Source organism: Coregonus lavaretus, assembly GCF_964263955.1.
Source record: "Coregonus lavaretus genome assembly, chromosome: 16".
Taxonomy (NCBI): Eukaryota; Metazoa; Chordata; class Actinopteri; order Salmoniformes; family Salmonidae; genus Coregonus; species Coregonus lavaretus.
Genome location: NC_140003.1, coordinates 43,800,721 through 43,824,681, shown reverse-complemented (window position 1 = coordinate 43,824,681; position 23,961 = coordinate 43,800,721). Strand labels below are relative to the sequence as shown.

The window sequence follows — 23,961 nt, the reverse complement described above, 5'->3', positions numbered from 1 at the left end:
GGCTGCAACTCGATATTAGGAAGGTGTTCCTAATGTTTGGTATACTCAGCGTATAGCCTAATAATCAACTAATTCTAAAACAATGAGAATTATAAAAATGTCATCAATTACATGACCCTCCCCTGGATTTGAAAAGTACTAAAACCTCCCCTTGACTGAAATTGAAAAAGCATGACCCTCCCCCGTTTTCCTCCAGCTACCCATTCTGTAAATCTCGATCTATCCCTAGCGAATACGCTAATGTTAGCTAGTTAAACATTTGGCTATGGGCTGGCACTGGCAGTATGGGATTACGGAGAGTGAATTCAATTGTTTCTTCGTCATCTTGCTAGGTAGTTATCTAGCTGTGGCCATCTGGCTAGTATCAACAACGTCTTTCTACAAAATATCAGCATTAGCACAACTAGCTAACATTGGAATCTACACCATAAACTAAGCAACACTCCCTGACATGCATTGCCAAGAAAACGCTACTGTCACCTTCTGGTAAGGAGTATTTTAACAAGGCTGAGTGGCCAACGACTTCCAAGGTATTTGCTGTGTGAACACAAAAGAGATTGACTGCCGAGGAAAATAGTACTATGACTACGGGAGGCGGGCTGGAGATTTTCTCTCCTCGCCCAAGTCCTCGGATTGGCTCAGCTCCAACGTCAGAAGACAATGGATGATTGGCATGATTGGAACTAAACCCATCAAATTTGAATAGGCCTAGATTCACAATAGAATAACATTCACCTTTCAATAGGCCTTTTATATTTTCAGTTTTACTGAACAGTGAATTACCAGAAAAATGTAACTGTTCAAAAAGCAAAAGGGAAGAGAAAGCCCGAGGTCGTGTTGTGCAGTCTGAGCCCCAGGCTACGTCTGCCTGTCCTCTCCTCTGTCAGGCTGACACGTTACCTTGGTGAGAAACACCTCCTCTCTGTCTGATTGACACGTTACCTTGGTGAGGAACTCCTCCAGATTCCCCACAGAGAGTTGATTCTGTTGCTGGATGAACTGCTCACAGCTGAACTTCAAGTGGCGGTCTACGTCCTTCTTCGAGTCGATGTAGTGTTCTTTTATCTCTGGTGATCCCTGAGGTCCAAAAGCCAGAGGTTAGTTAGTTAGTTAGTTAGTTAGTTACTAGACGTGGTACTGTAGATGAGGTCCAACAGTCAGAGGTTAGTTAGTTAGTTACTAGACGTGGTACTGTAGATGAGGTCCAACAGTCAGAGGTTAGTTAGTTAGTTAGTTAGTTAATAGACGTGGTACTGTAGATGAGGTCCAACAGTCAGAGGTTAGTTAGTTACTAGACGTGGTACTGTAGATGTGGTCCAACAGTCAGAGGTTAGTTAGTTACTAGACGTGGTACTGTAGATGTGGTCCAACAGTCAGAGGTTAGTTAGTTAGTTACTAGACGTGGTACTGTAGATGAGGTCCAACAGTGAGAGGTTAGTTAGTTAGTTACTAGACGTGGTACTGTAGATGAGGTCCAACAGTCAGAGGTTAGTTAGTTAGTTACTAGACGTGGTACTGTAGATGTGGTTCAACAGTCAGAGGTTAGTTAGTTAGTTAGTTACTAGACGTGGTACTGTAGATGAGGTTCAACAGTCAGAGGTTCGTTAGTTAGTTACTAGACGTGGTACTGTAGATGAGGTCCAACAGAGAGAGAGAGAGGTTAGTTAGTTACTAGACGTGGTACTGTAGATGTGGTTCAACAGTCAGAGGTTAGTTAGTTAGTTAGTTACTAGACGTGGTACTGTAGATGAGGTCCAACAGTGAGAGGTTCGTTAGTTAGTTACTAGACGTGGTACTGTAGATGAGGTCCAACAGAGAGATAGAGGTTAGTTAGTTACTAGACGTGGTACTGTAGATGAGGTCCAACAGAGAGAGAGAGGTTAGTTAGTTAGTTACTAGACGTGGTACTGTAGATGAGGTCCAACAGTCAGAGGTTAGTTAGTTAGTTAGTTACTAGACATGGTACTGTAGATGAGGTCCAACAGTGAGAGGTTAGTTAGTTAGTTACTAGACGTGGTACTGTAGATGAGGTCCAACAGAGAGATAGAGGTTAGTTAGTTACTAGACGTGGTACTGTAGATGAGGTCCAACAGAGAGAGAGAGGTTAGTTAGTTAGTTACTAGACGTGGTACTGTAGATGTGGTTCAACAGTCAGAGGTTAGTTAGTTAGTTAGTTACTAGACGTGGTACTGTAGATGAGGTTCAACAGTCAGAGGTTCGTTAGTTAGTTACTAGACGTGGTACTGTAGATGAGGTCCAACAGAGAGAGAGAGAGGTTAGTTAGTTACTAGACGTGGTACTGTAGATGAGGTCCAACAGTTAGAGGTTAGTTAGTTAGTTAGTTACTAGACGTGGTACTGTAGATGAGGTCCAACAGTGAGAGGTTAGTTAGTTAGTTACTAGACGTGGTACTGTAGATGAGGTCCAACAGTCAGAGGTTAGTTAGTTAGTTACTAGACATGGTACTGTAGATGAGGTCCAACAGTCAGAAGTTAGTTAGTTAGTTAGTTAGTTAGTTAGTTAGTTACTAGACGTGATACTGTAGATGAGGTCCAACAGTCAGAGGTTAGTTAGTTAGTTACTAGACGTGGTACTGTAGATGAGGTCCAACAGTGAGAGGTTAGTTAGTTAGTTACTAGACATGGTACTGTAGATGAGGTCCAACAGTCAGAGGTTAGTTAGTTAGTTAGTTAGTTAGTTAGTTACTAGACGTGGTACTGTAGATGAGGTCCAACAGTCAGAGGTTAGTTAGTTAGTTACTAGACGTGGTACTGTAGATGAGGTCCAACACAGAGAGAGAGGTTAGTTAGTTAGTTACTAGACGTGGTACTGTAGATGTGGTTCAACAGTCAGAGGTTAGTTAGTTAGTTAGTTACTAGACGTGGTACTGTAGATGAGGTCCAACAGTGAGAGGTTAGTTAGTTAGTTACTAGATGTGGTACTGTAGATGAGGTCCAACAGTCAGAGGTTAGTTAGTTAGTTAGTTACTAGACATGGTACTGTAGATGAGGTCCAACAGTGAGAGGTTAGTTAGTTAGTTACTAGACGTGGTACTGTAGATGAGGTCCAACAGTCAGAGGTTAGTTAGTTAGTTACTAGACGTGGTACTGTAGATGAGGTCCAACAGAGAGATAGAGGTTAGTTAGTTACTAGACGTGGTACTGTAGATGAGGTCCAACAGAGAGAGAGAGGTTAGTTAGTTAGTTACTAGACGTGGTACTGTAGATGTGGTTCAACAGTCAGAGGTTAGTTAGTTAGTTAGTTACTAGACGTGGTACTGTAGATGAGGTCCAACAGTCAGAGGTTCGTTAGTTAGTTACTAGACGTGGTACTGTAGATGAGGTCCAACAGAGAGAGAGAGAGGTTAGTTAGTTACTAGACGTGGTACTGTAGATGAGGTCCAACAGTTAGAGGTTAGTTAGTTAGTTAGTTACTAGACGTGGTACTGTAGATGAGGTCCAACAGTGAGAGGTTAGTTAGTTAGTTACTAGATGTGGTACTGTAGATGAGGTCCAACAGTCAGAGGTTAGTTAGTTAGTTACTAGACATGGTACTGTAGATGAGGTCCAACAGTCAGAGGTTAGTTAGTTAGTTAGTTAGTTAGTTAGTTAGTTACTAGACGTGGTACTGTAGATGAGGTCCAACAGTCAGAGGTTAGTTAGTTAGTTACTAGACGTGGTACTGTAGATGAGGTCCAACAGTGAGAGGTTAGTTAGTTAGTTACTAGACATGGTACTGTAGATGAGGTCCAACAGTCAGAGGTTAGTTAGTTAGTTAGTTAGTTAGTTAGTTAGTTAGTTACTAGACGTGGTACTGTAGATGAGGTCCAACAGTCAGAGGTTAGTTAGTTAGTTACTAGACGTGGTACTGTAGATGAGGTCCAACACAGAGAGAGAGGTTAGTTAGTTAGTTACTAGACGTGGTACTGTAGATGTGGTTCAACAGTCAGAGGTTAGTTAGTTAGTTAGTTACTAGACGTGGTACTGTAGATGAGGTCCAACAGTGAGAGGTTAGTTAGTTAGTTACTAGACGTGGTACTGTAGATGAGGTCCAACAGTTAGAGGTTAGTTAGTTAGTTAGTTAGTTAGTTAGTTACTAGACGTGGTACTGTAGATGAGGTCCAACAGTCAGAGGTTAGTTAGTTAGTTACTAGACGTGGTACTGTAGATGAGGTCCAACACAGAGAGAGAGGTTAGTTAGTTAGTTACTAGACGTGGTACTGTAGATGTGGTTCAACAGTCAGAGGTTAGTTAGTTAGTTAGTTACTAGACGTGGTACTGTAGATGAGGTCCAACAGTGAGAGGTTAGTTAGTTAGTTACTAGATGTGGTACTGTAGATGAGGTCCAACAGTCAGAGGTTAGTTAGTTAGTTAGTTACTAGACATGGTACTGTAGATGAGGTCCAACAGTGAGAGGTTAGTTAGTTAGTTACTAGACGTGGTACTGTAGATGAGGTCCAACAGTCAGAGGTTAGTTAGTTAGTTACTAGACGTGGTACTGTAGATGAGGTCCAACAGAGAGATAGAGGTTAGTTAGTTACTAGACGTGGTACTGTAGATGAGGTCCAACAGAGAGAGAGAGGTTAGTTAGTTAGTTACTAGACGTGGTACTGTAGATGTGGTTCAACAGTCAGAGGTTAGTTAGTTAGTTAGTTACTAGACGTGGTACTGTAGATGAGGTCCAACAGTCAGAGGTTCGTTAGTTAGTTACTAGACGTGGTACTGTAGATGAGGTCCAACAGAGAGAGAGAGAGGTTAGTTAGTTACTAGACGTGGTACTGTAGATGAGGTCCAACAGTTAGAGGTTAGTTAGTTAGTTAGTTACTAGACGTGGTACTGTAGATGAGGTCCAACAGTGAGAGGTTAGTTAGTTAGTTACTAGATGTGGTACTGTAGATGAGGTCCAACAGTCAGAGGTTAGTTAGTTAGTTACTAGACATGGTACTGTAGATGAGGTCCAACAGTCAGAGGTTAGTTAGTTAGTTAGTTAGTTAGTTACTAGACGTGGTACTGTAGATGAGGTCCAACAGTCAGAGGTTAGTTAGTTAGTTACTAGACGTGGTACTGTAGATGAGGTCCAACAGTGAGAGGTTAGTTAGTTAGTTACTAGACATGGTACTGTAGATGAGGTCCAACAGTCAGAGGTTAGTTAGTTAGTTAGTTAGTTAGTTAGTTAGTTAGTTACTAGACGTGGTACTGTAGATGAGGTCCAACAGTCAGAGGTTAGTTAGTTAGTTACTAGACGTGGTACTGTAGATGAGGTCCAACACAGAGAGAGAGGTTAGTTAGTTAGTTACTAGACGTGGTACTGTAGATGTGGTTCAACAGTCAGAGGTTAGTTAGTTAGTTAGTTACTAGACGTGGTACTGTAGATGAGGTCCAACAGTGAGAGGTTAGTTAGTTAGTTACTAGACGTGGTACTGTAGATGAGGTCCAACAGTTAGAGGTTAGTTAGTTAGTTAGTTAGTTAGTTACTAGACGTGGTACTGTAGATGTGGTTCAACAGTCAGAGGTTAGTTAGTTAGTTAGTTACTAGACGTGGTACTGTAGATGTGGTCCAACAGTCAGAGGTTAGTTAGTTACTAGACGTGGTACTGTAGATGAGGTCCAACAGTCAGAGGTTAGTTAGTTAGTTACTAGACGTGGTACTGTAGATGAGGTCCCACAGTTAGAGGTTAGTTAGTTAGTTACTAGACGTGGTACTGTAGATGAGGTCCAACAGTCAGAGGTTAGTTAGTTAGTTACTAGACGTGGTACTGTAGATGAGGTCCAACAGAGAGAGAGGTTAGTTAGTTACTAGATGTGGTACTGTAGATGTGGTCCAACAGTCAGAGGTTCGTTAGTTAGTTACTAGACGTGGTACTGTAGATGAGGTCCAACAGTCAGAGGTTCGTTAGTTAGTTACTAGACGTGGTACTGTAGATGAGGTCCAACAGTCAGAGGTTCGTTAGTTAGTTACTAGACGTGGTACTGTAGATGAGGTCCAACAGTCAGAGGTTAGTTAGTTAGTTAGTTAGTTAGTTAGTTAGTTAGTTAGTTACTAGATGTGGTACTGTAGATGTGGTCCAACAGTCAGAGGTTCGTTAGTTAGTTACTAGACGTGGTACTGTAGATGAGGTCCAACAGTCAGAGGTTAGTTAGTCAGTTACTAGACATGGTACTGTAGATGAGGTCCAACAGTCAGAGGTTCGTTAGTTAGTTACTAGACGTGGTACTGTAGATGAGGTCCAACAGTCAGAGGTTAGTTAGTTAGTTACTAGACGTGGTACTGTAGATGAGGTCCAACAGAGAGAGAGAGAGGTTAGTTAGTTACTAGACGTGGTACTGTAGATGAGGTCCAACAGTTAGAGGTTAGTTAGTTAGTTAGTTACTAGACGTGGTACTGTAGATGAGGTCCAACAGTGAGAGGTTAGTTAGTTAGTTACTAGACGTGGTACTGTAGATGAGGTACAACAGAGAGATAGAGGTTAGTTAGTTACTAGACGTGGTACTGTAGATGAGGTCCAACAGAGAGAGAGAGGTTAGTTAGTTAGTTACTAGACGTGGTACTGTAGATGTGGTTCAACAGTCAGAGGTTAGTTAGTTAGTTAGTTACTAGACGTGGTACTGTAGATGAGGTCCAACAGAGAGAGAGAGAGGTTAGTTAGTTACTAGACGTGGTACTGTAGATGAGGTCCAACAGTCAGAGGTTAGTTAGTTAGTTACTAGACGTGGTACTGTAGATGAGGTCCAACAGTCAGAGGTTAGTTAGTTAGTTAGTTACTAGACGTGGTACTGTAGATGAGGTCCAACAGTGAGAGGTTAGTTAGTTAGTTAATAGACGTGGTACTGTAGATGTGGTCCAACAGTTAGAGGTTAGTTAGTTAGTTACTAGACGTGGTACTGTAGATGAGGTCCAACAGTCAGAGGTTAGTTAGTTAGTTACTATACGTGGTACTGTAGATGAGGTCCAACAGTCAGAGGTTCGTTAGTTAGTTACTAGACATGGTACTGTAGATGAGGTCCAACAGTCAGAGGTTAGTTAGTTAGTTACTAGACATGGTACTGTAGATGAGGTCCAACAGTCAGAGGTTAGTTAGTTAGTTACTAGACGTGGTACTGTAGATGAGGTCCAACAGAGAGAAAGGTTAGTTAGTTACTAGACGTGGTACTGTAGATGTGGTCCAACAGTCAGAGGTTAGTTAGTTAGTTAGTTACTAGACGTGGTACTGTAGATGAGGTCCAACAGTCAGAGATTAGTTAGTTAGTTACTAGACGTGGTACGGTAGATGAGGTCCAACAGTCAGAGGTTAGTTAGTTAGTTACTAGACGTGGTACTGTAGATGTGGTCCAACAGTCAGAGGTTAGTTAGTTAGTTAGTTACTAGACGTGGTACTGTAGATGAGGTCCAACAGTCAGAGGTTCGTTAGTTAGTTACTAGACATGGTACTGTAGATGAGGTCCAACAGTCAGAGGTTAGTTAGTTAGTTACTAGACGTGGTACTGTAGATGAGGTCCAACAGTCAGAGGTTAGTTAGTTAGTTACTAGACATGGTACTGTAGATGAGGTCCAACAGTCAGAGGTTAGTTAGTTAGTTACTAGACGTGGTACTGTAGATGAGGTCCAACAGTCAGAGGTTAGTTAGTTAGTTAGTTACTAGACGTGGTACTGTAGATGAGGTCCAACAGTCAGAGGTTAGTTAGTTAGTTACTAGACGTGGTACTGTAGATGAGGTCCAACAGTCAGAGGTTAGTTAGTTACTAGACGTGGTAATGTAGATGAGGTCCAACAGAGAGATAGAGGTTAGTTAGTTACTAGACGTGGTACTGTAGATGAGGTCCAACAGTCAGAGGTTAGTTAGTTAGTTAGTTAGTTACTAGACATGGTACTGTAGATGAGGTCCAACAGTCAGAGGTTAGTTAGTTAGTTACTAGACGTGGTACTGTAGATGAGGTCCAACAGTCAGAGGTTAGTTAGTTAGTTAGTTACTAGACGTGGTACTGTAGATGTGGTCCAACAGAGAGATAGAGGTTAGTTAGTTACTAGACGTGGTACTGTAGATGAGGTCCAACAGTCAGAGGTTAGTTAGTTAGTTAGTTACTAGACGTGGTACTGTAGATGAGGTCCAACAGTGAGAGGTTAGTTAGTTAGTTACTAGATGTGGTACTGTAGATGTGGTCCAACAGTCAGAGGTTAGTTAGTTAGTTACTAGACGTGGTACTGTAGATGAGGTCCAACAGTGAGAGGTTAGTTAGTTAGTTACTAGACGTGGTACTGTAGATGTGGTCCAACAGTCAGAGGTTAGTTAGTTAGTTACTAGACGTGGTACTGTAGATGAGGTCCAACAGTGAGAGGTTAGTTAGTTAGTTACTAGACGTGGTACTGTAGATGAGGTCCAACAGTCAGAGGTTAGTTAGTTAGTTACTAGACGTGGTACTGTAGATGAGGTCCAACAGTCAGAGGTTAGTTAGTTAGTTACTAGACATGGTACTGTAGATGAGGTCCAACAGTCAGAGGTTAGTTAGTTAGTTACTAGACGTGGTACTGTAGATGAGGTCCAACAGTCAGAGGTTAGTTAGTTAGTTAGTTACTAGACGTGGTACTGTAGATGTGGTCCAACAGTCAGAGGTTAGTTAGTTACTAGACGTGGTAATGTAGATGAGGTCCAACAGAGAGATAGAGGTTAGTTAGTTACTAGACGTGGTACTGTAGATGAGGTCCAACAGTCAGAGGTTAGTTAGTTAGTTAGTTACTAGACGTGGTACTGTAGATGTGGTCCAACAGTCAGAGGTTAGTTAGTTACTAGACGTGGTAATGTAGATGAGGTCCAACAGAGAGATAGAGGTTAGTTAGTTACTAGACGTGGTACTGTAGATGAGGTCCAACAGTCAGAGGTTAGTTAGTTAGTTAGTTACTAGACGTGGTACTGTAGATGAGGTCCCACAGTCAGAGGTTAGTTAGTTAGTTACTAGACGTGGTACTGTAGATGAGGTCCAACAGAGAGAGGTTAGTTAGTTAGTTAGTTAGTTAGTTACTAGACGTGGTACTGTAGATGAGGGATCTCTCAAATTACATATAGTTCCTGACATAGAAACTCCTGGTCCTATATGTGTATATTATATTTAAACTAAATCAAAAACTTTACCTCTAAGAGAAATTCTAGGATGGCGTTGTGGCTGTTGAGTCTGAAGAAACTAGGTACAGATTTGGGGTTCATCATTTTGAAGGCAGCATCTGATTTGAAAAAGAAAAGATTGATCTTGCTGAAGAAGGATTAGAGTGCTCTCTAGTGTTACAAATTAAATCTGCCCTTGGTTGAAATGAGTACCAGAACAGGAGCACTTCTACCGACAGCTACGGAAGTCTATACAGCAACTCTAGTTATTAACACTATTATAATAGCCATATGTGTATATGGACACAACGGCCATCCTAATGTTTGACAGGTTTTAAGGAACGTCTTCTCTTCCTCCTCCTCATCATCACCTCACCTCTGGTTCTCTTCAGGTCCAGAGAGATCTCATTGATGGCAAAGTCTGTGTGGAATGGGGCGATCTGTTCCCTCATGATCAGCAGGTGTTTTATCAGAAACAGCTGACCGTCTACCTGCGTCTGCACAAGATGAAACCATACCGGTAACTATAACATCTTGAATATTAAAACGTTAACCTTTTCCCCAAAAGGAAAACCAGTATTGACCCATTTCTACAGAAGAAAAAAAAAGGTGAACAGGTGAATGGTAAGGCTACAGTTGTTTTGGAATGACAACCTTTACAGTCAGAAATGTACACTCAGTGGCCAGTTTATTAGGTATACCCATCTAGTACCGGGTCAGACCGCCCTTGGCCTCCAGAACCTGAATTCTGCGGGGAATGGAAACACCATTACACCACCGCCACCAGCCTGTACTGTTGACACTAGGCAGGATGGGCCATGGACTCACGCTTCTTATGACAAATCCTAACTGCCATCAGCATGACGCAACAGGAACCGGGATTTGTCGGATCAGGCAATGGTTTTTCCAGTCCTTAATTGTCCAGTGTTTCGTGATCGCTTGTCCAATGGAGCCGCTTCTTGTTTTTAGCTGATAGGAGTGGAACCCGGTGTGGTGGTCTGCTGCAATAGCCCATCCGTGACAAGGATCGACGAGTTGTGCGTTATGAGATGCCGTTCTGCACAACACTGTTGTACTGCGCCGTTATTTGCCTGTTTGTGGACCGCCTGTTAACTTGCACCATTCTTGCCATTCTCCTTCGACCGCTCATCAACGAGCTGTTTTCACCCAAAAGGACTGCTGCTGACTGGATGTTTTTTTTGTTTGTTGCACCATATTCTCTAAACCCTAGACACTGTCGTGCGTGAAACGCCCAGGAGAACTGACGTGCCTGGCACCGACGATCACACCACGCTCAAAGTCACTTAGGTCAGTCGTTTTGCCCATTCTAACGTACAATCCAACAGTAAGTGAATGCCTTGATGCCTGTCTGCCTGCTTTAATATAGCAAGCCACTGCTATGTAACTCACTGTCTGTTGAAGCAAACCATTTTCGGGAACGGGGTGGTGTACTTAATAAACTGGCCACTGAGTGTATAACGTAACGCATTACGTGCATTGCATTGTCTTGTGCCTGAAATAAATCTGCACCAACCTTGTTCTTGAGGATGACATCAGAGGCTTTGAGCAGGGAGTGGATGCAGCCAGATAAAGCCTCTTGAGATAAGCCCTGGAAGACTGCTCTCTGGAGGGACAACAGATCCCATGCATCAACATGGAGGACGGCATCAACACAGGGACAACATGGTGGACAGCATCAACACAGGGACAACATGGTGGACAGCATCAACACAGGGACAAGATGGTGGACGGCCTCAACACAGGGACAACATCAACACAGGGACAACATGGTGGACAGCATCAACACAGGGACAATATGGTGGACAGCATCAACACAGGGACAACACGGGGGACAACATCAACACAGGGACAACATGGGGGACGGCATCAACACAGGGACAACATGGTGGACAGCATCAACACAGGGACAACATGGTGGACAGCATCAACACAGGGACAACATCAACACAGGGACAACATGGTGGACAGCATCAACACAGGGACAACATCAACACAGGGACAACATGGCGTAGAGCATTAACACAGGGACAACATCAACATAGGGACAACATGGTGGACAGCATCAACACAGGGACAACACGGGGGACAACATCAAGACAGGGACAACACGGGGGACAACATCAACACAGGGACAACAACACAGGGTAAACATGGTAGACAGCATCAACACAGGGACAACACGGAGGACAACATCAACACAGGGACAACACAGGGACAACATCAACACAGGGACAACATGGTGGACAGCATCAACACAGGGACAACATCAACACAGGGACAACATGGAGGACAGCATCAACACAGGGACAACATGGTGGATAGCATCAACACGGTGGACAGCATCAACACAGGGACAACATCAACACAGGGACAACATGGTGGACAGCATCAACACAGGGACAACATGGAGGACAGCATCAACACAGGGACAACATGGGGACAACATCAACACAGGGACAACACGGGGGACAGCATCAACACAGGGGACAACATCAACACAGGGACAACATGGAGGCCAGCATCAACATGGTGGACAGCATCAACACAGGGACAACATCAACATAGGGACAACATGGTGGACAGCATCAACACAGGGACAACACGGGGGACAACATCAACACAGGGACAACAACACAGGGACAACATGGTGGACAGCATCAACACAGGGACAACACAAAGGACAACATCAACACAGGGACAACACAGGGGACAACATCAACACAGGGACAACATGGTGGACAGCATCAACACAGGGACAACATCAACACAGGGAAAACATGGAGGACAGCATCAACACAGGGACAACATGGTGGATTACATCAACACGGTGGACAGCATCAACACAGGGACAACATCAACACAGGGACAACATGGTGGACAGCATCAACACAGGGACAACATGGTGGACAGCATCAACACAGGGACAACACGGGGGACAACATCAACACAGGGACAACATGGTGGACAGCATCAACACAGGGGACAACATCAACACAGGTACAACATGGAGGACAGCATCAACACAGGGACAACATGGTGGACAGCATCAACACAGGGACAACATCAACACAGGGACAACATGGAGGACAGCATCAACACAGGGACAACACGGAGGACAACATCAACACAGGGACAACACAGGGGACAACATTAACACAGGGACAACATGGTGGACAGCATCAACATAGGGACAACATCAACACAGGGACAACATGGAGGACATCGTCAACACAGGGACAACATGGAGGAAAGCATCAACACGGTGGACAGCATCAACACAGGGACAACATCAACACAGGGACAACATGGTGGACAGCATCAACACAGGGACAACATGGGGGACAACACGGGGGACAACATCAACACAGGGACAACATGGGGGACAGCATCAACACAGGGGACAACATCAACACAGGGACAACATGGAGGACAGCATCAACACAGGAACAACATGGTGGACAGCATCAACACAGGGACAACATGGGGGACAACAACAACACAGGGACAACAACACAGGGTAAACATGGTAGACAGCATCAACACAGGGACAACACGGAGGACAACATCAACACAGGGACAACACAGGGGACAACATCAACACAGGGACAACATGGTGGACAGCATCAACACAGGGACAACATCAACACAGGGACAACATGGAGGACAGCATCAACACAGGGACAACATGGTGGATAGCATCAACACGGTGGACAGCATCAACACAGGGACAACATCAACACAGGGACAACATGGTGGACAGCATCAACACAGGGACAACATGGAGGACAGCATCAACACAGGGACAACATGGGGACAACATCAACACAGGGACAACACGGGGGACAGCATCAACACAGGGGACAACATCAACACAGGGACAACATGGAGGCCAGCATCAACATGGTGGACAGCATCAACACAGGGACAACATCAACATAGGGACAACATGGTGGACAGCATCAACACAGGGACAACACGGGGGACAACATCAACACAGGGACAACACGGGGGACAACATCATCACAGGGACAACAACACAGGGACAACATGGTGGACATCATCAACACAGGGACAACACAAAGGACAACATCAACACAGGGACAACACAGGGGACAACATCAACACAGGGACAACATGGTGGACAGCATCAACACAGGGACAACATCAACACAGGGAAAACATGGAGGACAGCATCAACACAGGGACAACATGGTGGATAGCATCAACACGGTGGACAGCATCAACACAGGGACAACATCAACACAGGGACAACATGGTGGACAGCATCAACACAGGGACAACATGGTGGACAGCATCAACACAGGGAAAACACGGGGGACAACATCAACACAGAGACAACATGGTGGACAGCATCAACACAGGGGACAACATCAACACAGGTACAACATGGAGGACAGCATCAACACAGGGACAACATGGTGGACAGCATCAACACAGGGACAACATCAACACAGGGACAACACGGCGGACAACATCAACACAGGGACAACACAGGGGACAACATTAACACAGGGACAACATGGTGGACAGCATCAACATAGGGACAACATCAACACAGGGACAACATGGAGGACAGCATCAACACAGGGACAACATGGAGGAAAGCATCAACACGGTGGACAGCATCAACACAGGGACAACATCAACACAGGGACAACATGGTGGACAGCATCAACACAGGGACAACATGGGGGACAACATCAACACAGGGACAACATCAACACAGGGACAACATGGTGGACAGCATCAACACAGGGGACAACATCAACCCAGGGACAACATGGAGGACAGCATCAACACAGGGACAACATGGTGGACAGCATCAACACAGGGACAACATGGGGGACAACAACAACACAGGGACAACACGGCGGACAACATCAACACAGGGACAACACAGGGGACAACATTAACACAGGGACAACATGGTGGACAGCATCAACATAGGGACAACATCAACACAGGGACAACATGGAGGACAGCATCAACACAGGGACAACATGGAGGAAAGCATCAACACGGTGGACAGCATCAACACAGGGACAACATCAACACAGGGACAACATGGTGGACAGCATCAACACAGGGACAACATGGGGGACAACATCAACACAGGGACAACATCAACACAGGGACAACATGGTGGACAGCATCAACACAGGGGACAACATCAACACAGGGACAACATGGAGGACAGCATCAACACAGGGACAACATGGTGGACAGCATCAACACAGGGACAACATGGGGGACAACAACAACACAGGGACAACACGGGGGACAGCATCAACACAGGTACAACATGGAGGACAGCATCAACACAGGGACAACATGGTGGACAGCATCAACACGGTGGACAGCATCAACACAGGGACAACATGGTGGACAGCATCAACACAGGTACAACATGGAGGACAGCATCAACACAGGGACAACATGGTGGACAGCATCAACACGGTGGACAGCATCAACACAGGGACAACATGGTGGACAGCATCAACACAGGTACAACATGGAGGACAGCATCAACACAGGGACAACATGGAGGACAGCATCAACACAGGGACAACATGGTGGACGGCATCAACATGGAGGACAGCATCAACACAGGGACAACATGGAGGACAGCATCAACATGGAGGACAGCATCAACACAGGGACAACATGGTGGACAGCATCAACACAGGGACAACATGGTGGACAGCATCAACACAGGGACAACATGGGGGACAGCATCAACACAGGGACAACATGGGGGACGGCATCAACACAGGGACAACATGGGGGACAACATCAACACAGGGACAACACGGGGGACAACATCAACACAGGGACAACATCAACATAGGGACAACATGGTGGACAGCATCAACACAGGGACAACACGGGGGACAACATCAACACAGGGACAACATCAACACAGGGACAACATGGGGGACGGCATCAACACAGGGACAACACGGACGACAACATCAACACAGGGACAACACAGGGGACAACATTAACACAGGGACAACATGGTGGACAGCATCAACATAGGGACAACATCAACACAGGGACAACATGGAGGACAGCATCAACACAGGGACAACATGGAGGAAAGCATCAACACGGTGGACAGCATCAACACAGGGACAACATTAACACAGGGACAACATGGTGGACAGCATCAACACAGGGACAACATGGGGGACAACATCAACACAGGGACAACACGGGGGACAACATCAACACAGGGACAACATGGTGGACAGCATCAACACAGGGGACAACATCAACACAGGGACAAAATGGAGGACAGCATCAACATCAACACAGGGACAACATGGTGGACAGCATCAACACGGTGGAAAGCATCAACACAGGGACAACATGGTGGACAGCATCAACACAGGTACAACATGGAGGACACCATCAACACAGGTACAACATGGAGGACAGCATCAACACAGGGACAACATGGTGGACGGCATCAACATGGAGGACAGCATCAACAAAGGGACAATATGGTGGACAGCATCAACATGGAGGACGGCATCAACACAGGGACAACATGGAGGACAGCATCAACACAGGTACAACATGGAGGACAGCATCAACACAGGGACAACATGGTGGACAGCATCAACACAGGGACAACATGGTGGACGGCATCAACACAGGGACAACATGGGGGACGGCATCAACACAGGGACAACATGGGGGACGGCATCAACACAGGGACAACATGGGGGACGGCATCAACACAGGGACAACACGGGGGACAACATCAACACAGGGACAACATGGGGGACAGCATCAACACAGGGACAACATGGGGGACAGCATCAACACAGGGACAACGTGGGGGACGGCCTCAACACAGGGACAACACGGGGGACAACATCAACACAGGGACAACATCAACACAGGGACAACATGGAGGACAGCATCAACACAGGGACAACACGGAGGAAAGCATCAACACGGTGGACAGCATCAACACAGGGACAACATCAACACAGGGACAACATGGTGGACAGCATCAACACAGGGACAACATGGGGGACAACATCAACACAGGGACAACACGGGGGACAACATCAACACAGGGACAACATGGTGGACAGCATCAACACAGGGGACAACATCAACACAGGGACAACATGGAGGACAGCATCAACACAGGGACAACATGGTGGACAGCATCAACACAGGGACAACATGGGGGACAACAACAACACAGGGACAACATGGTGGACAGCATCAACACGGTGGACAGCATCAACACAGGGACAACATGGTGGACAGCATCAACACAGGTACAACATGGAGGACAGCATCAACACAGGGACAACATGGTGGACGGCATCAACATGGAGGACAGCATCAACAAAGGGACAATATGGTGGACAGCATCAACATGGAGGACGGCATCAACACAGGGACAACATGGTGGACAGCATCAACATGGAGGACAGCATCAACACAGGGACAACATGGTGGACAGCATCAACATGGAGGACAGCATCAACACAGGTACAACATGGAGGACAGCATCAACACAGGGACAACATGGTGGACAGCATCAACACAGGGACAACATGGGGGACAGCATCAACACAGGGACAACATGGGGGACGGCATCAACACAGGGACAACATGGGGGACGGCATCAACACAGGGACAACACGGGGGACAACATCAACACAGGGACAACATGGGGGACAGCATCAACACAGGGACAACATGGGGGACAGCATCAACACAGGGACAACGTGGGGGACGGCCTCAACACAGGGACAACATGGTGGACGGCCTCAACACAGGGACAACATGGAGGACAGCATCAACACAGAGACAACATGGGGGACGGCCTCAACACAGGGACAACATGGTGGACGGCATCAACACAGGGACAACATGGTGGACGGCATTAACACAGGGACAACATGGTGGACAGCAGTGTAGGGAAAGCAGGAGGACAGGTCAAATACTCCCATCATGCAATGGACTAGGCTCATGATTCATTCATATGCCTGTATCGTTTGTCATGCCTATATTATCTCATATTTGGAAGAGTAAACATGCCAAATGGCAGATAAGCCAAGTCCTCACATCTATACACCTGTAGAGCTTGGATAAGCAGACCAGCGTCCGTCTGACTGTGGGGTACCACATGCCATGCAGGTCAGCGGGAGAGATGGATGGTTGCAAGCGGGACGAGTCTATCCTACCTGTAAGCAAGGAACAGAAAGAGAGTAGGAGTTTACAACAGTAAGACCATTCATAACTTAGAAAGAAAAAAATTCCTCTCCACCTTCATATGTAAACGCTGACTTACTGGCTCTCCTGCCCTCTGAGAATTCAAGCTGCACGTCAGAGAACGAGGACTCCTGGGCCATTAGCTAAATCTGCTCTTCCTTCAGGCTCTGGGCGATTTTCTGTAAAGAGAGATTGATTACAAACATGCGTCTTTGTTTTGTATTGAGGACAGCTGCAGGTAGAAGTTGCCCATAGGCACAGATCTAGGATCAGCACACCTCCCCCAAATCTTAACCATTAGGGGGGTTTGTAAGAGCAATCTCCAGGTAAACAATAGAGAGGTGCAGCAGCAGATAAAGTCAATCATGAATTAGTATGGTTTATTATAAGGATGGGCATTAGACATTTTGACTGTTCGAGAACTCTAATTATTTTTTTGTTGAGTACTAGAATTAAAAAAAAAATATTTTCAGAACAAGGCCTGCACTAGAAACAAATGTGTATTTATCTATATACCAAAAGATCGCTTACAATGCTTAATTTATCATAACCATTACAGATAACAAATCCTAATTGCTAAATTGCCCCATATATATATATATATATATACAGTGGGGGAAAAAAGTATTTAGTCAGCCACCAATTGTGCAAGTTCTCCCACTTAAAAAGATGAGAGAGGCCTGTAATTTTCATCATAGGTACACGTCAACTATGACAGACAAATTGAGATTTTTTTCCCCAGAAAATCACATTGTAGGATTTTTAATGAATTTATTTGCAAATTATGGTGGAAAATAAGTATTTGGTCACCTACAAACAAGCAAGATTTCTGGCTCTCACAGACCTGTAACTTCTTCTTTAAGAGGCTCCTCTGTCCTCCACTCGTTACCTGTATTAATGGCACCTGTTTGAACTTGTTATCAGTATAAAAGACACCTGTCCACAACCTCAAACAGTCACACTCCAAACTCCACTATGGCCAAGACCAAAGAGCTGTCAAAGGACACCAGAAACAAAATTGTAGACCTGCACCAGGCTGGGAAGACTGAATCTGCAATAGGTAAGCAGCTTGGTTTGAAGAAATCAACTGTGGGAGCAATTATTAGGAAATGGAAGACATACAAGACCACTGATAATCTCCCTCGATCTGGGGCTCCACGCAAGATCTCACCCCGTGGGGTCAAAATGATCACAAGAACAGTGAGCAAAAATCCCAGAACCACACGGGGGGACCTAGTGAATGACCTGCAGAGAGCTGGGACCAAAGTAACAAAGCCTACCATCAGTAACACACTACGCCGCCAGGGACTCAAATCCTGCAGTGCCAGACGTGTCCCCCTGCTTAAGCCAGTACATGTCCAGGCCCGTCTGAAGTTTGCTAGAGTGCATTTGGATGATCCAGAAGAGGATTGGGAGAATGTCATATGGTCAGATGAAACCAAAATAGAACTTTTTGGTAAAAACTCAACTCGTCGTGTTTGGAGGACAAAGAATGCTGAGTTGCATCCAAAGAACATCATACCTACTGTGAAGCATGGGGGTGGAAACATCATGCTTTGGGGCTGTTTTTCTGCAAAGGAACCAGGACGACTGATCCGTGTAAAGGAAAGAATTAATGGGGCCATGTATCGTGAGATTTTGAGTGAAACCTCCTTCCATCAGCAAGGGCATTGAAGATGAAACGTGGCTGGGTCTTTCAGCATGACAATGATCCCAAACACACCGCCCGGGCAACGAAGGAGTGGCTTCGTAAGAAGCATTTCAAGGTCCTGGAGTGGCCTAGCCAGTCTCCAGATCTCAACCCCATAGAAAATCTTTGGAGGGAGTTGAAAGTCTGTGTTGCCCAGCGACAGCCCCAAAACATCACTGCTCTAGAAGAGATCTGCATGGAGGAATGGGCCAAAATACCAGCAACAGTGTGTGAAAACCTTGTGAAGACTTACAGAAAACGTTTGACCTGTGTCATTGCCAACAAAGGGTATATAACAAAGTATTGAGAAACTTTTGTTATTGACCAAATACTTATTTTCCACCATAATTTGCAAATAAATTCATTAAAAATCCTACAATATGATTTTCTGGAAGAAAAAAAACTCATTTTGTCGTGTACCTATGAGGAAAATTACAGGCCTCTCTCATCTTTTTAAGTGGGAGAACTTGCACAATTGGTGGCTGACTAAATACTTTTTTTCCCCACTGTATGGGGCAAATACACACAGTATATAAATAATTAGTCAATAAAAAAGTGCCATTTAAGATTAATTTATATAACATCATGGAACACAATCTGTAATATCAACTGGTTATATTACAGTTGAAGTCAGTAGTTTACATACACCTTAGCCAAATACATTTAAACTCAGTTTTTCACAATTCCTGACATTTAATCCTAGTTAACATTCCCTGTTTTAGGTCTGTTAGGATCACCACTTTATTTTAAGAATGTGAAATGTCAGAATAATATTAGAGAGAACGATTTATTTAAGCTTTTATTTCTTTCATCATATTCCCAGTGGATCAGATGTTTACATACACTCAATTAGTATTTGGTAGCATTGCCTTTAAATTGTTTAACTTGGGTCAAACGTTTCAGGTAGCCTTCCACAAGCTTCCCACAATAAGTTGGGTGAATTTTGGCCCATTCCTCCTGATAGAGCTGGTGTAACTGAGTCAGGTTTGTAGGCCTCCTTGCTCGCACACGCTTTTTCAGTTCTGCCCACACATTTTCTATAGGATTGAGGTCAGGGCTTTGTGATGGCCACTCCAATACCTTGACTTTGTTGTCCTTAAGCCATTTTGCCACAACTTTGGAAGTCTGCTTGGGGTCATTGTCCATTAGGAAGACCCATTTGCGACCAAGCTTTAACTTCCTGACTGATGTCTTGAGATGTTGCTTCAATATATCCACATAATTTTCCTTCCTCATGATGCCATCTATTTTGTGAAGTGCACCAGTCCCTCCTGCAGCAAAGCACCCCCACAGCATGATGCTGCCACCCCCGTGCTTCACGGTTGGGATGGTGTTCTTCGTCTTGCAAGCGTTCCCCCTTTTCCTCCAAACATAACGATGGTCATTATAGCCAAACAGTTCTATTTTTGTTTCATCAGACCAGAGGACATTTCTCCAAAAAGTACGATCTTTGTCCCCATGTGCAGTTGCAAACCGTAGTCTGGCTTTTTAATGGCGGTTTTGGAGCAGTGGCTTCTTCCTTGCTAAGCGGCCTTTCAGGTTATGTCGATATAGGATTCGTTTTAATGTGGATATAGATACTTTTGTACCCGTTTCCTCCAGCATCTTCACAAGGTCCTTTGCTGTTGTTCTGGGATTGATTTGCACTTTTCGCACCAAAGTACGTTCATCTCTAGGAGATAGAACGCGTCTCCTTCCTGAGCGGTATGACGGCTGCGTGGTCCCATGGTGTTTATACTTGAGTACTATTGTTTGTACAGATGAACGTGGTACCTTCAGGCGTTTGGAAATTGCTCCTAAGGATGAACCAGACTAATACATCCACAGGTACACCTCCAATTGACTAAAATTATGTCAATTAGCCTATCAGAAGCTTCTAAAGCCATGACATCATTTTCTGGAATTTTCCAAGCTGTTTAAAGGCACAGTCAACTTTGTGTATGTAAACTTCTGACCCACTGGTATTGTGATACAGTGAATTATAAGTGAAATAATCTGTCTGTAAACAATTGTTGTAAAAATTACTTGTGTCATGCACAACGTAGATGTCCTAACCGACTTGCCAAAACTATAGTTTGTTAACAAGAAATTTGTGGAGCGGTTGAAAAACGAGTTTTAAATGACTCCAAGTGTATGTAAACTTCCGACTTCAACTGTTTATCATGGAACACAATCTGTAATATCAACTGGTTATATGATATTGTGGAAGACAACCTGTAATATCAACTGGTTATATGATATTGTGGAAGACAACCTGTAATATCAACTGGTTATATGATATCGTGGAACACAATCTGTAATATCAACTGGTTATATGATATTGTGGAAGACAATCTTCAACAAGGTAGTAACCTCAGCAGTGGAGCTTGCTTGTAGAAGCCTGTGGCTGTGCTATGGACTAGCCTTGTTTTGTTCATTTAGCAGACAAGACGCTCTTATTCCCCGAGCCCTTATCACAGTCAAGACACACCTATTTTATAGTTTAAAAAAAGTAAAAATGGAGTAAAATGGAACAGAATATTTTTCCAAATGAAAAAAAGTTGCCAGTCCGAAATTCTGTGCATCTCGTCCCAAGAACAGTTATTCTCAAAGAGTGATAATTTGAAACGGGGCTCAATTTGGTGATTTGAAAGGCAATTTTTTCAGGGTTACAAACCAAAATCGGTCTTATTTTTGATATACAGATGTTCAATTTAGTTTATTCTGCCTGTTCTTCTGAATATTCTTAATGGATGAACAATTCCACATTATAAGTTGGGTGGTTCAAGCCCTGAATGCTGATTGGCTGAAAGCTGTGGTATATCAGACCGTATACCATGGGTATGACAAAAAACATTTACTTTTACTGTTGTAATTATGTTGGTAAACAGTTTATAATAGCAATTAGGCACATTGGGGGTTTGTGGTATATTGGCCATATACCACACTCCCTCGGGACTTATTGCTTAATTGAACGCTGCATGGTGATGAATTACAGCTACGACATCTATTTCCTGAGTAGGCATATGCTTAATGATTCTGATGAAAATACGCTGTCTTTATACATTTTATTGAGTGCGTATTTTCAGTGCGGAACCCGTCTATGTTTAAGGGGGTTTATAGCCTAGGCTAACCAATTCTAAATGGCACTAGCAGTTTGCAAAGTAGCTTAAGTGGAAAATAGACGGGAAACAATTATTTAAAAACTGGAGCTCGTTGTTGGAACACATTTTCCTACTTCAAATCAACCAGCCCATTTTGAATTTGTGATAGAACGATCATAATTTGGCAAGGAATGTAGCTTGTGTATCCCATCAGTTAGATACGTTTCTATAGGCATTTAGTTCTGTAGGCCTAACGGGAGCTTGTGTGCGCACTCAGCACCCGTGTGGAGAGGGAGCGGTCGGAAGGTAATTGAGTGAATGATACACGGAGGGGAAAGGGAATTTAGTGAGAACGGTGTGACGCTTGGCTTGGTTTCTTTTTTTGTTGTGCCCCGCAAATGCACATGTACAAAATGGAACACTAGAGTCAAAGCAAATCAACATTGTCTTCAAGACAAAATGTCACTTGCCCGTTCGGGCAGACACAAAGCACATTCCACCAAATAGTTTTACAGTATTCTTATTATCTCTGGTTAAAGAGATGTGTCCTCGGTCCTTGTACCTCCTTGTCAATCACTATCAACAGAACACTGCACAAACAGAACACTGGAAATATTACAGAACGGGAACATTGTGTTAATCACTCTTAACTGTATTAATGTTCAATATTCCCATTACAAGGGGAAACTAAAAAAACAGACCTTAGATTAGTATATAGGGGCAACTTCCTCCTACTGACTGAAAACAGCAGTCAGACAGACGCACCTCCATCATCTCCAGTTGTTCAGGATAGGCCAGGTCCCCGGGGGCGGGGTTGTATCCGATGATGTCAGTCTGGATGTAGATGTGTGTCCTGTAGACCAGCCTCTCCTGGACGTCCTCCTCTCCTGGATGTCCTCCACTCCTGGACGTCCTCCTCTCCTGGACGTCCTCCTCTCCTGGACGTCCTCCTCTCCTGGACGTCCTCCTCTCCTGGACGTCCTCCAGCGTCAAACGCCCCCAGCTGACCAGCTACACACACACACACACACACAATGAGGTCATACATTTCTACTCAGCCTGCTTACACACCCTCACTTTTAGAAATAAATATAATACCCTAGGAATGTTTTACATGTTGACGTGTAGGCCTATACACTGCTCTCTGAAAATACGTTATGATAAATATGTAACATACTGCCTAGTTCACTATACACTGACGAAGACATGATCAGTCTATAATTTTAATGGTAGGTTTATTTGAACAGTGAGAGACAGAATAACAACAAAAAAATCCAGAAAAACGCATGTCAAAAATGTTATAAATTGATTTGCATTTTAATGAGGGAAATAAGTATTTGACCCCTCTGCAAAACATGACTTAGTACTTGGTGGCAAAACCCTTGTTGGCAATCACAGAGGTCAGACGTTTCTTGTAGTTGGCCACCAGGTTTGCACACATCTCAGGAGGGATTTTGTTCCACTCCTCTTTGCAGATCTTCTCCAAGTCATTAAGGTTTCGAGGCTGACGTTTGGCAACTCGAACCTTCAGCTCCCTCCACAGATTTTCTATGGGATTAAGGTCTGGAGACTGGCTAGGCCACTCCAGGACCTTAATGTGCTTCTTCTTGAGCCACTCATTTGTTGCCTTGGCCGTGTGTTTTGGGTCATTGTCATGCTGGAATACCCATCCACGACCCATTTTCAATCCCCTGGCTGAGGGAAGGAGGTTCTCACCCAAGATTTGACGGTACATGGCCCCGTCCATCATCCCGTTGATGCGGTGAAGTTGTCCTGTCCCCTTATCAGAAAAACACCCCCAAAGCATA

The 23,961-nt window shown here is 44.6% G+C and overlaps 1 pseudogene across 1 annotated transcript in view; it reads right to left on the bottom strand.

The window, feature by feature from the left end:
• Nucleotides 1-23,961, bottom strand: part of LOC311143859 (conserved oligomeric Golgi complex subunit 3-like) — a 46,051-nt pseudogene that overhangs the window by 4,266 nt on the left and 17,824 nt on the right. Inside the window, exons 12-18 of the transcript XR_014615563.1 lie at nt 22,919-23,164; nt 17,460-17,559; nt 17,234-17,352; nt 10,629-10,718; nt 9,471-9,591; nt 9,125-9,213; nt 943-1,077 (exon numbers count right to left, since the gene is read on the bottom strand). The product of XR_014615563.1 is annotated as a conserved oligomeric Golgi complex subunit 3-like (transcript). The remainder of the gene's footprint in view (nt 1-942; nt 1,078-9,124; nt 9,214-9,470; nt 9,592-10,628; nt 10,719-17,233; nt 17,353-17,459; nt 17,560-22,918; nt 23,165-23,961) is intronic.